Source organism: Rhagoletis pomonella, unplaced genomic scaffold, assembly GCF_013731165.1.
Source record: "Rhagoletis pomonella isolate Grant_MI unplaced genomic scaffold, Rhpom_1.0 Rhpom_scaffold_00002, whole genome shotgun sequence".
In the NCBI taxonomy this organism is placed as follows: domain Eukaryota; kingdom Metazoa; phylum Arthropoda; class Insecta; order Diptera; family Tephritidae; genus Rhagoletis; species Rhagoletis pomonella.
This window is the reverse complement of record NW_023458556.1, coordinates 8,187,255-8,201,961: the sequence shown is the minus strand read 5'-3', so window position 1 is coordinate 8,201,961 and position 14,707 is coordinate 8,187,255. Positions and strand designations below refer to the sequence as shown.

General features: G+C 36.6%; 1 protein-coding gene across 1 annotated transcript in view; it reads left to right on the top strand.

The window, feature by feature from the left end:
- Window positions 1-8,462: 8,462 nt before the first annotated feature.
- LOC118732992 overlaps window positions 8,463-14,707 on the top strand; it is a 97,232-nt gene continuing 90,987 nt past the window's right edge. The window contains exon 1 of the mRNA XM_036462136.1: window positions 8,463-8,625. The gene's annotated coding sequence lies outside the window, so the exon portion shown is untranslated. The remainder of the gene's footprint in view (window positions 8,626-14,707) is intronic.

The window sequence follows — 14,707 nt, the reverse complement described above, 5'->3', positions numbered from 1 at the left end:
TTGGGCGTGGATTTGTCATCGTACTTCTGGTATGACTTTGATTTTTCACTTTCATGCGTGCATGTGTGGCGATATTTTTTCCTAAAGTGAGAATAAATGTTTTTTTAATGAGAAAAAGTAGTGCAAAGTTAATGAAATCCTTTTCAAGTATTCTATTTCCCCACCGTTCTTGCGTTGAAAGCACTTTCGTCTGAGACTTTTTTAAGTGAAGAAAGTTTAAGATATTTGTTTTGGATAGTCAAATTATTGCAACATTTTCCTAAATCAGCCTTGGGCTTTTGTACGGCTGTATGAAATCTCGTCTTAACTTACATTCTTTTGAGTCAAAGTGAGATCCCTGATCGTCTGAAATTGTTCCAAACTGCGGACTAGGCGTGAAACCTTGTAAAACAGAGCTCGAACATGGGGATATATAAAATCGCGAACTTTGAACCTCTCCTGTCCTCCTCACCAGTCTGACATTGGCGTAATCCTGAACTGAAAAGTATCTCGGCAGATAAACTTTAAGGAAATTATAAACAAGGCGTACGTAGTCTTATGGTGTCCACGCATGGTGAAATGCTTTTGTTAAGGCCAGCGTAGTTAGGTACCTAATTTCGGACTGCCCTTTATTTCGAGAGCTAGGCGATATTTAAGTCCCTTTGGTCTTTGATGGTAAGTTCGAAAATATCTGCCGAGTGCTTAACTTTCCTCAAGACCGCACCGAAATGCTTCGCTATCAAGCTCATATGCATTCAAGGCCATAGCAATATTTCAGGAGAGTGTAGAGCCCGTTGGGCCATGGGCAGATCGGAGTAAGTCTAAGGAGCTCTTAAAGCTAAACAAGATGCTTCTCTCGATATTGATGAGAGTCCTAACTGGCCAATTTCTGAGCGAAATTTATGGTTTGAAGCTCGATATCATATCAAGTTCGTTATGCGAGAGCTGCAATGAATTCGATGAGGGGAGTCACTTCAGTATCAGCTGTTTATCTATCTAGTTTACACGAGCTTGAGTTTTAAAGACTTTTTGGGCTCAATTCTATTCACTCCACAAACAGTTAAGCGTCGCCGGTAAATTCTCCTGCCTTCTCGCTGGTTCCAAAAGAACTACATACATTAATAACTAACTCAAGTGGGTCTAATTGCATTTTCAACAAATGTACCAATATATAAAGAAATGTGATACATACATACACACACACACACACAGTTGTGATCGGTCGAGCCTTACCGAATATGCAGAAATTTTAAGAACTACGAAGAGAAAACGGTTCTTTAATGCAACACTTGCTACCCATAAATTTCTTTATTATGAAGCATTGAGTTACAGTTAGTTAAAGAAATGAGCTACTATGTAACAACATTTCAATTACAGGTTCGCTACTTAAGTCTTTCGCTTTTGGGCAAATATGGCTACTTATTTACTTATTAGCTCGAAGAAAGTTCATTGCTTTCTTCTCCAGTATTTCTGTGGGTGTTAATTTATTTCCAATTCAATTCTTTTCGCCAACAGAACAATGAACGCTGCCATCTAAAATAATTTCCAGCACACTGCCGTTTAAGTAAAAGATTTACGAGCGCAGAAATTTACTATTTAGCATAATATTTTTTTGTTTCGTACACTCGCTTACCTTGCGGTACACAAAACAGCAAAATATGCAAAGAATTGGCAGGTGCCGTTGTTGGCGTTCATGTCATTTTAGAGCTGTTTAAATTGAGCATCGCCGCCAAATCCGTTGCTTACTTACTCCGACAAACACAAGCACAGACACATAAATTATGTTCACCAAACAGCCGTCTAGTTATGTATATATGTATATACGTGCTAAGCATTAAATTTGAAAATAAATAGAGCGTTGAACTTTGATTTTCAGTGAATTCTTTTTATTTTCACATTCTGCTATAAAATTTGAAATAAGCTAACGAAAAAAAAAAATCAAATCCCCAACAGAAAAGTCTATTCAAAAGTCAAACGACTTGAATAAATCGCAGCTGTATAGAAGAATTTATGGTTGAACAATTTCCAAGCTAAACTTGCAGCGATGGCGCCAACCACCCTGCGCTGCCAATTCGAACGCTGGCTGCTTAAATAAGTGATTCTCGCGCAAGTGAAAGCCCGTTAGAGTTGAGTAAACAGGTTGCCCAAATGTTTAGCGGTGCTAGATACATACGTACATGTGTGAAGTGTTGTCAACATTCCATTTTAATACCAAATATGTAAGCGTGCAAAAATATGCTAAAAATGCAGAGAATAAAAGCAAAATGGAAAAAGCAAAATTAAGGTTTTGCATTGGCTTTACATGTCATCCAACCATGCAGTGATTGTCTTGTCGCCTTGTGGTTATTGTCATTAGCACCGGCAGTGACTATTTATGTTAGTAATAAACCACACAAAAACTGGAGTAGCGAGAAGCAAAATCTAGCTAAATGACTAACATTAGCATTGACAATACTTTGGTATGCTGCGCTTAATGTTTGTTATTATCAGCAGTTTTAGCTACGCGCGAGCCGCCCGCTTTTAAGAGAGTATTTTTTGGGTAGTGCCGCTTCTCAATAAGTTTTTTAAAAATAAAAAGTATTTAGCGAAACGAAAACAAAACAACTTGCAAAAGAATTCATTCAAGATAGGTGCGGAAATGATGATTTGGCCAGCAGAATAGCGTCACTAACTTATTTTAATATGCAAAGCGAGAAATAAAACTCATTCTACATTATAAATATAGAACGTAGTTTTTTATTTAAGCCTTATATTAAAAAATAGCGTTATCAATTAATATAAAACTGTTACTTGAATTTTTTTGCATGGGAATCTTACCACTTTTAGTTTTGAATTTTCTTTACGAAATTTCTTTCTAAAATAGTATAGCGTGCCTCTATCCTTGGGCATGGAAATATCCGTAAGGCTTAGACAGCGAACAGGGTGGCACACATATATAGCGAAGGTCAATAGAAGCTCCTAACGATTTTTGCCCAATCAATCATTCTTTGTTTACAATAAAAAGCTTTGGATACATATTAAAAATAGTATGGGTCGGCTCTGCCTTTGGAAGAAAAATAATTGCGAATTACGTGACTTAGAGTGTAGATAGAAAATTGTTGTGGTGGTCTGGAAGAAGGTAATTGGTGTGAAATGGCAGCTCCTGGCCTGGTTTTGCCTGGCTCTATGAAACCGTAGTTACGTCCATAATATTTTATGGAATTTTCGAATGGTGGAATTAATTAGAGAAGGCTACAACAGTTGGGACGTTGGAGAGGGCACAGCGGGCCTCATTTATTTGAATGAGTGGAACACTTAAGACCACTTTGAATCCGGCTCTTGATGATATTCCTAGCTCGGGGCTCAGGAATTGAACACTGCAGTATTTGGGGATGCGCCATCTTTATCGCCAATTAACTGTGGCTCCAGTCCTTACTAATATTGCAAGAAATTTACTTTGCGAATGATTTGGCCACAGAGGCTACGCTTTACTAGGGCTCAGCGAGAAAATATAGCGCAATAGTTCCTTTGGCTATATGGCGACCATTTTTGGGCCGCGAGTCGTATTTCAGTCAATATGCATATATTCGTAAGACATGAGCTATGATGAATTTGGGGATAGTCTCTATATGCACCTATTTTATAAATGTACTACGTATTTTCATTCAGCAAGGTCGATACAAACAAATTTACAAATTTCCAGTGGAATTGAGTATCCAAATACCTCAGACAAATCCCCCTCATTTCCTGCTAACTACGTTCATGTTGGTTTCAAAGATGAAATTATTTTCATAAAAATTTCCAGTAAAAGTATGCAAAATGCTAGTTTTCCTCTTCCATTTCTTTCGCACATTCCGCAACCGATTTATGTGACTTGGCACACGCCAATCACAGTTGCTGCAGTTATGATGGCTGTCTTACCGTTCAGTTGTCACTTTTAAAGCCAGCGCACAACCGAAAAGTATGTATGACACACTTATAATGTTCATTTTAGCGGCGCAAATTTTCCATAACTAACCATCAACAGCTGAAAAAAGCAAAAAAGCGCTCACGCGAAGAACAACCAACAGAAAATTATGCTGCTGCAATTCCCTTTTTGTAGTTGTTTCCAATTGCGATCGCGGTAGACGTTGCCGTTGCAACTTTAGACGACCTGTTGACAACTTGCGTACAAAAGCAACAATACAAAAAGCCAGACACACTGGAATCCGCCGCCTAAGCGCTGAAAGCTGACTGATGCCGGCAGCGTTGTACACGCCGCGCTAACTGTTCACTTAAAACAAGAAATGAAGTCTATAATAACGGTATACAGCGTAGATGGACTCCGGCAAGAGCATCAGCAATGAAAGTGGTCAAACGGCTAACAAAGAAACGCTCAAAACAAACATACATACACACTCACAAACGGCTGCTTTGCTTACAATATTCGCAAATTGTGTCTATCTCGCTACAGACCTCTTCCAGACAGGCCAAAATAAAGTTGTTGACAGGATGTTGGACTCGTTGCTGTGAAAAGTGAATGTTTTTAGCCAGGAAAAAAGAATAAAATGGAACAACACGAACTCTGCGCACTGAGTTTATGTAAGTCATGGAAAAAGTTTATGAAAAAGTAAGTATAGGTAATGAAGCGGACGACAGCTTTTAGCTTCTAAAGTTGAAGCTTTCTAGATAGGCGCAACCGCAATGCCTAGTAACTGGTATGGTTGACATTTGACTGAACACTTTCTTTATACATTTTTTATATTATTCTAATCAGTTCTTTATATATGTAAAATGGTCTACAAATGCGAAAGTGCGTAGTAAATTATGCGCTGTAAAGAATCTTTTAAAATTTGCTCTTATGGAATTCTATATTTGTCTACATATTTATTTACATTAGAAAATATTTGAAGAATTTTTGGGCTTGGCTCCAAACGAGAGCTTATTGACTACTTGTATAGGTGGATGTGGCCTTGAAGAACGTTACCAGCCGTCAAAATTCTGAAACCGCATTAGGCATTCAGTTTCGATTTACATAATGGTATAATTAAATTACATAAAAACAATTAATTACCTTTTCTTCTGCAAGAACACTCTTGCTGTCACCCACTGGCAAATCATTCACTAGCTCACAGCGACAGCGCACCTAAACGCCTGCGCATGCGCCCCAACGGATTCCATCAGGCAGCCATACCACTTTGTTAAATGAAATATGTATGTACACAAATGCAGGCATTAAAGAATGCCTGAATACTCTCTGCTTTGCCGATGTTTGTATTTATTTATGTATGTTCGCTCAAACAAGCCACACATCCAAGTCGAGCAAACAAAATTATGGGGTTTGTCTAACAACCTGTCCAGCTGTGCGCTGCCTTGAACCGTTCGACTAGTTATTTATGTATATTTTTTATTATTCTTATTTGTTGCTTATTTTACTAAAAATAGTTGGCAACAATTGCTTTGCTACTTTTCGTTCAAAGTGTGAATATAAATTGTAAATAGTTGTTGGCATCTGTGACAAGTATACTTACTCGTTTCTAGTCGTTATTCACTGAGTTGTTTGTTATTCTTTTATCGGCTATGCTTGTTTAGTTTTTTGTTTATACGGTCTGCGGGACTGGTTAGAATCAATGGTGCTTCTTTTACGAGCGCTCAAGTGACACCTAACGCAACGTGATGCCACTGTCGAAGCGTGAAAAATGCCGATGGCTGGCGTTTGCTTGTTAAGGGCATTTGCTTTGGTGTAGCTTGGACTATTGTTTGGATGTTGCTTTTGCGGGTGTGCTGTGCAACCAAAGAGAATGACATTACACCCGCAGCTTAGTGATATTTTTTTGTTTGATTGTGGATTAAAATTTTTATTTGTTGGTAGACTTAACTCTATTGAAAATATTTGGAATACATCTTCTTTCCATAAGAAATCGAATGCAACGAATTTGTATCTTTTTTTTGTAGAAGTAAAAGCATTACAACAAATTGTTTAATATCTGCTCCAATTTACATAAATTTTTAAATTCAATTTTGAGCAACTTTTCAATGCTCTTTATATGAAAATTTCCGAAATCTCTTACCTGTTAGTTATCGTTAATTGAAAATTTGTATATGTTGTCTTTCAATTTATCAGCCGCCAAACTTGACTGCCCTACCAAAACCTTTGTTTTTTTATTCAATTTTTTTTTGTTGTTTATGGCCTTATCGAACAATTTTATTGAGCTTGAGGTCTTTTCCAATGAATGAAACTGCTGAATTGAGTACAAATTTGAAGAAACTAAAATGGTGACAAATGTCTCCAGGTCAATATTTCATCTTCTGCAGGGGTGAGTTATATTTTTCGCTCAATGATTAAGTCAATAATAAAATTTATTTGAAGACGATATTGGACATCTGCCACATTCTATTTAGAATTCTTTGGACAGATGAAAAAAAAAAAAACATTTTTTTATATACATAGATAAAAACCTGAACAAGGTGGCCTCACATGACACAGAAACCGAGCGAAAATGTTGTTGGATTTTTTCTTGGGGGACCAAGGGAAAAAATTGCTTTCTATTGTATAAAAACTAACATTCTACAAGTTATAGAAGAGATACTTCATAATATGTGTCACAAGTGGTCGAAAATATTAAAAGCGGCAGTTATTTCAAAGATGCAGTTTTTCAAGCACAACTCCGAGATTACAAAATTGTATTATGAAAAATACCTTTTTATATTTTCAAAAACCCCAAATGGATAAATCTTTTATCATTAAAAATAGAATACACATTAAAAAATTAACTTTCGACGTATTTGTGGAACAGTTTTTTTTTTGAACATTCTTCTGTTTGTAACATCAGTTTTGAGTGATGTTTTCCGTTCTGAGCGCTAGAAGGCAAACAGAATAGGTTTGACAAAGCATTTTCTTTTTCCAATCCTATGTCGGAAACCTATTTGAAATGAAAGTTGTATCCCCAATGAATGGAAATCTGCAGCACCGGCTTGAAAGTAGGACGAACCGAGCACCGTACGCTCTAAAAAAAATCCATTGACATTAGCGAGAGAGCTCAAATTGAAAAACTCTCTAGATAAAATAAATACTACATAAAAAATTACCACACTCAACAGCTCCGGTATCTACCACCAGGCCTATGCAGATAATGTGGCCAGTTTTGTAATGGGCCCAACTCTCAAAGCTCTAGCTAGAAAGAGGGGATTAAGCTGTTTCGTTCCCTTTACCTCTGAAAAAGCTCTTATTCAGATTTTTTCCTAAGAAAGTACTTGGTCCATTATAGTATTTACACCTCCTTGATATTGTACTGCAAATGTGTGCTATAATCTTAAGTTTCTTGAAGCAAGGTTCCGGCGTAGCTCGAGCACAGATAAAGGAGGCAATTTTATTTTTTTTTTTGGGAAATTTCCAGCTGAAATATTTATAGGGGTTTAAGTAGATGAAAACAGACGAAGAGGTATAGTACACATCTATTTGGTGGTAGCCGTATAGCATTTAAGCCGTTGGCCAGACCTCTAATAATTTTCAAAGAGCTTCGGCAGTGCTAGTTTCGGTTAAATTGTGTTGTTATCTTAGTTTCAGATACCGTAAGATTAGCTATTATCAGGATTTCTTGACATCAAGTGACTACATACAGGCAAAATAAATGTTTTTCTCAATCTCAAAAGGTCTGGATAGGTAACTGGTCCTATTAAATAAATTGGTGGACTTTAAGCAACCTGTTGGACTGTAGCTTACTGTGGTTGGCATACACGCAACAAATGAGTATTTATTTGCTTGGTTCAGTTGTTAAACATTTAGAAACGATATTAATTACAGCTGGCGTAAGTAGGCCTAAAACCAATGCCTGTTGCGCAAACGAAATACATAAATCATACTTTTTTTGCAAATAAATATTGCGATATATTGGCCAACTTGTTGACAACTTTGCAAGCTTCGAGAATTTTCGCAAAAAAAACGGCCTCAAATGTGGGCAGCAGCAATGCAGTTTATTTGCATTTAGGCTACGCTACAATTAACAACAACAACTGCCTTAAGCTGCAATTGAATAACTTACCTACCTTTGGTTAAGGTCTATTGGCATGCGACGACCGGTACATGAAAGCCATGAGAGTGTCGCCAGTGCAATTTCAAGCACCCCGAGCTTTCTAGCTGTATGCCGTTGAGAGAGAGAGAAAGAGAATGCAGCATATTGAGAGTGTATGCGAGCTTAAGCCGGTACTGGTGATTTACTTGACGCTTCTGCAACGGCACAGGTGATTTCGGTGCGCCTTCACAGTTGCCTCGCTGGCTACACATTTTACACACACACACACACACACACACACACCCAAGTGCACATAAGCAAGCGAGCAAAACATGCTTTTAAGCGAACAGGTTGCCGCTAAACGAGCTTTGCTGTCAACAGCAGCACCAGCAACACCAGCAACAACAGCAGCATGTTTCAACAACAAAAGCATTCCACAGCACATTTTTGTAGAAAAAGCAAAAGCAGCAAAAATCATGCGCTTACGAATAGTTTCGCGCATGAATAACCCGTTCGCTTGGCATTCAGTCAGTCAACGACGAAACCTTCAAGTGTTAGCAACACAGCGACACAACAGCGCGCAACAAGCTTCAATTTACCATTCATCATCCAGTTCAATTTCTCGAACCATTTGTTGTCCTTTTGTTGAACGGCGCACGCGTTAAGACGGACAACGGTAATGTTTGTGAAGTTACGCTAGTGCCTCTATTACTCTACACTCTAGCATGGCTCTCAATTTGATATGCGTTTATTTGTGATGTGCGTTCATTGATTGATTTTTTACGCTGTGTTATCTCGTGCTGGCCATGCTGCTGACGCATGCGCATCTGCATTGAAAGTAGCCAAAGTGAAATGCGTGATTTTCTCTTACTTATTGCATTCGATCGAATTGAATTCTATTTGGTTGTGATGAGAAATGAAGAAATGTAGAAAAGCAAAGTGCGACCGTCAGTGACACAAAGTGCGCGGAATCACAGAAAATCACAAGCGGCTTTTCGACGAGAAACAAAAATTGTATTTTTTCCTAAAGGGGAAAGCGATACTGTCGCATTAGCGTCTGTGTTTTGTGAAACAATTCTTTTATGTGTTATCTTTTTCGTGCTGCGTTTGTGAACGAAAACTGAAAAATTATACCTTTGATGAGTAATCAGTATTGAATTATTGTGTCTTGTTGTTAGTTAACAGCGATGTACTCTTTAATACCTAAATATGCGCGTCACAGAAACAGACAAGTATTTAAATTTAGATATTATATTATCTCTGGAAGAATTTACAAAAAAAAAAAATGTTATTCAATATTGAACACTTATTTACATACATATCCGTATTGAAAATCAAGAGTTTCCAAAAACCAATTTCAAGCAAAACTCTCGAAATGCGTATAAATAAAAATAAAATATAATATTGAACCTTCCCGCGAAAATCCCGAATTTTCTGGAACAAACTTAAAGGGCATTACATTTTACTATCAATGCTTCATTATTAAGCAAATTTTGCTCGTTTTTTTGCTTTAAATAAAAACTAGAAATTAACTAGAATTTCTTCTTGAACAATTGCAGACGAAAATCTTCTATTATTGTTGTAGTTGGAGATAAATCACGGCGACCCAACGATCTATTGGGCACCTTCATGGATTTAAAGTATCTGAGATAAATTTTAGCCTAAGCCTAATCTTCTGGATTACACTACGCCCTCGGTTATTAAATGTATATTTTACGTTTGTGCATCAGTTTAGGACACCTTTCCAAGATGAGCTCTGTTTCTCTAGTTTCGATATCCATCTTGAAAAATCTACATTGCTCCTGCAAGTAAATTCCTAGTTGAGTGGTCAGTCTGCAATGTCCTCTCAGGATACCTGTAACAATTTTTAAGTTATTCTTGAATAAGTTCATGCATTCCTCAAAGCTTTTTAGGTTATATTTATTTTTTAAATATTGCTTTGAACTGCACTAAACTTAGTAGATTGTCCCAGTAGCGACTTCTTTAAGCCTCTTCATCCAGTCGGACCAGGTCAGAGAGGGTAGTTTTTCCAAAGACACAGAAGGGCACTGGGCTGATGTAGGGGTTGATTCTCCTTTCTTCGCAAGTCTATCAGCAATCTGGTTTCCTTCAATACCAGAATGTCCCGGAATACATAGAACCCAAACTCGATTGGTTGGACCAAGAATATTCAGCTTATCAAGGCACTCCACCACCAGGTTAGATTTTATCTGATGTGATCTTACATTCAGGTTTGCACATTTTTCTATAGCGCACATTTCAGCTTGGAAAATTAACATATTTTCCCCCATATCTTCCAAGTATCTCAAATTCTATTAAACTACACCTATCCCAAAACCCTCTTCAGTCAATGAGCCATCAGTGCACCGGTTTATCATATTTTGCTTTATCCGATATGTCTCGGGTATGTCCTCCTCTTTGCGGAGTTTAAATTAGAGAAAATTATATTCTATCTATAATGCATAGATGGTCGTTTTTAAGCCCCCAGTCTTCAAATATCTCACTTTTAACCAGTTATTGTTTTACTGATATTAAATCATCGGAAAAAATCGAGGTGTTACAGAATAAAAAAAATTTCCCAAAAGTCAATGGAGGTCTTCTTTTCATAACAAAGATTTTGTTTAATTGAAAAAAATTTAGTTTTGAAATTGTTCTCCGGCTAACTGGCCTTTCTAAGCATTGCTTGAAACCTAAGAATGTTACAGATTTAAAAAAAAAGTTAAAATTACATAAAAAAGGTTGGAAAAGTTTAGAAGCCATAAAAAATAAGGTTAACAATTCAATTCAAAAATAAGCTTCAGCAATTTTATGCCACCTAAAAATTTAAGAGCACCGTTTCAAATTCAAGTTAACGGTACTCCTTAAATTAATTGTTAAATTTTTTCACTCAAAACTTTGCAGCTGGCCTCTAGAGACCTTTTCTGATCTCTGTAAGCGATAGGCCGTCCGAGCTCGACGCAGTAACAATTTAGTTCCACTTCCGTTTCCTTACAAAAAAAAACCTTCTTTTCTGCTTCTCTGCTATTTGATTGGAAGGTCTTCCAATATAGCTTCCAAGGCATATTAACTAATAGCTATATTACCTAAAAATGCCTGCCGAGAAGTTCTGATCAATAAGAGCTCCTCGTTTGGCCGACTGGTTTTATGACAAAAGTAACATAGTTGCATAGGTCTGTTTGTAAGAACTTACCATTACAATTTAATTACTGTCTCATCTTGGCTGCTCGAGTGTCCAAAGGTTAATCTCATTTGTCAAATATTTCCGGAAGAAAAAGAGTGATAACGATAAGTTCACCTCACGATTTTTAACATAATTAATAATTAATAATTTTAAAATATATTTTATTCTCAGATAGGAAGGTATTTATTTACTTATAAAAATGTTAGCATTAATAAAATCCAGAAACAAGTCACGATGCGAGACCTAAAATTCCGAAGCTAAAGCGAAAATATAATTACTTAGTCTAGCCCCAAAAAGGTAAACTTGGTCATACTGGTCATAATAGGTAATGAGAGAATCTAATAGTACCCTTGAAAAAGCAATACAACAAAGTTTAAATTTCATTTTGATTTCAATATCTTCCAATATCTTTTGATTTATAGTTAAAAGTTTCTGAAAAAAGTTATACTTGTTGCCATCAGCGACGGTAAATGTTTTTATGGCTTTTATTTATTCTGGTCTACATTTGCTCAGTTTCGATAGGCATTTGATGAGACAGGTTCGTTTCTTAAGTCTTTTGTATAAGCAACGAATTGAGGGCAAAGTCATTAATCAGCCAGATTGAATTATTGATAATTGAATCATTATAAACTAAATAAGTATTTACAGCATAAGTACTAAATGCCGTTTTTCTTAGCTCTTATTGCTGTCCAGGAGAAGATTTCGACAATTCATATGCAAATAACATTAAAGAGTAACACCTTTTTCACTACTCATTTCGAAAAGGGAATGATTCAGAAAGAAGAAAACGGGCGTCTTTTTAAATCTGCTGCAAAATCTCCAGTTTACCGCACCCAAAAGAACTTATCAGCATAGTATTTTTGGTGGCTTATGACGTTTACGCTTCACGATATGCCACAGCTGCAAACGATCAATGTGCCAAAATGGCAGCTGCATATACGCTTCGAAGATTTCTGCCATTTTTCATCAATAGAATGTTAATTGCAACTGCATTCTAGCCGAAGTGGCACAATTGCAGGCAGACAAAAAAATGTGTGTGTCACATCAAACCCAATGCGAACGAAAAGTCTAGAATGGTTAAATATTGATTGCAAATTTTTGATGCTGTAGGCTGATGAATGTGTGGCACCAAAGCCAAAAAAACTAATATATGAAAAAAACGCAGCCGAACTCATTGCATACCGCAGAGACAACGTACTGCTGTGTGTAGGTATGTGTTTTAATTTGCCACGAATTACTGACAAAGCCACTTGCAAGTTGATGGTATTCAAGGCAGCAAGAGCAACGATTTCGGGCCAACCCAAAATTCATGTAGATAATTTGCTGCTCGTAGTGAGATACACATGGCACTAGGTGTATGTGTTTGTATGTATGTGTGTGTGGCTTGTGTCATGTAATACATATAAAACAGTGTGGCTGAAAAACAATATAAATCACAGTAATAACATAATTGGTGCCACACAACACTCAGTTAAAGACAACGAATCGTGAGAATTCGATATTTAATGCTGATTATTTCCGATGTCGAATTGTTTCCAAACTAATTTTGGTATAATTTATTCTACTTTATTTTTGATTGCAAGTAAAGTTAGTGCTTTTAAATTGGCAGCAACGACTATTGCTAGTTAGTAGCAAAAAAATTCTCGGCGATTTGCGATTAAATTCAGGTGAGGCCACTTCTCTGGGCAAACACACAGCTTGCAAATTTCTACAATAATGGCCAGAACGTTCTTTTAGCTAAACAAAAATTTTGCAAATTTCAAAAGAGCGCGCCACCACCACGCAAATTGTTTTGGCAACAGTGCAAAAGCACTAACAACAACAACAACATACACGGGTGTTATAATTGAAAGATTGAGTTTTCGGGGGCGTTAATTGCTACATCAAATTAAATTTTGCTGAACGAATGAATTGCCGGTGAGGTTTACATTTGCAGCTCATTTGTTGTTGTTAATTTTAATAGTTGCGATAATTGCTTTTTTTTTTGGACTACAAAGTCGCCAACAGGTGAACGGGGTTAGAAAAAACGAAAGCGTTTATTTTTGCTTCAACTCACTGTGCCGTCTCCTCTCAAACCGCCCTGCCACTTTTTCTTGGCTTTTCTCTTCTTGCACCTTTCGTTTTTTGCCTCACTTTTGCTTTCGTTTGCTTGTAGTAAAACGTGTAAATCTACAATAACAAAAACCTCAACCACCGTAGCAGCAACAACAACAAACAGTAAAGCAATTCCGACAACAAGTTCAGTTCGTCTCCGCCTCTGCCAGCTCATAGCCTAGCTACATATTAATTTACGATAAAAGCGATAAACGTACAAGTTAGCCACGCCACTTCTCGCGCTCACTTCGTGCGGTTCCATTTTGGTGTTGGTGTATTTTCTCGCTTTTTCTGCTTCACTTTCTGATTGGTAATTATGCGCCTTGTTGGTTTTGTTTATATGTGCAATGTAGTTTTCGTATGTTTTTCTTATTCCTGCGCGATTGGATGTGTTGAAGTGTGCGAATGCGCATGCGCGCCGGTGCGATGCAATGCCCATTTGGCAAATACAACGCAAGCAAAAAATGAAAACTGTATTGGTGTGAAAATGTGCAAAAAAAAAATATTCTAATGACCAGTTGTTTACAGGCATCGAGAGAACGCCGATAAGCTTAAAAAAAAGTGTTTAGAATATTTCAGTGAAAGGAGAATTGCGTGCTTTAAGAAGCTGTTGACCTCAGATCAGCTGGTTTTATGACGGCATTGCAAATGCAAGAGTACGACATTTAACGCCAACAGCTGAGGAAAAACTAATTTCAAAAAAAAAAGGAAAGATAATTATTTTTTCTCAGATAGCTTCAAAACTAGTAGCGTTTCCTATACCAGCTCAACTAAAGCCGCCGAATATTTTGCTTCTTCTGATCAGTTCGTTTCCTACTTCAGAATTACTTTTTTTATGATGAGAAACTAAGCCTTTTAGGTATTTGAATCTCAGCTTTACTAATTTCTGTTTTACGAACCTCAAAAACAATCAAAATTGTAAATCGCTTTGCCTTTCAAATATTTCTCTATCCAGTTCTTCCGTTTAAAAATTTTTTCCAAATTGGTAAGCCATATTACTGAATTAATTAAAATGCCAATCGCCTTATAAGCGCGCACTCAACTCCTACAAGTACTTTCAATATTCATTCGGAATACGTGCAAAAAATTTTAAAATATCGCCAAAAGTACATTTTCGCGTGTAACAATTTGCAGGTGAACCAATTTTGGCAACAGCAGTAATGTTGGTTCACCAAAAAAAAAAAAAAATAATAATTTTAAATAATCATTTGTACTTATTAGAAACAGAAAGTTAAGAAAGAGCGTCTCGCTACAGGGCAAGAATACCGAATATCAATGTTGAGCTAAATAAAGGAAACGCTTCAAAAATCACGTAAACTTACTGCGATGGCAGAGACAATGTTTATTGAAAATTTTAAAAATTAATTTTACTGAATTTTATTTATTACACAAAAACCATCGGTTTTCAAATTTTGTTTTTCCGCTCTGAAAATAAAAGTTATTTTTTGAGTTTTAAATTTTGTTTAGTAAACAAAATAACGAC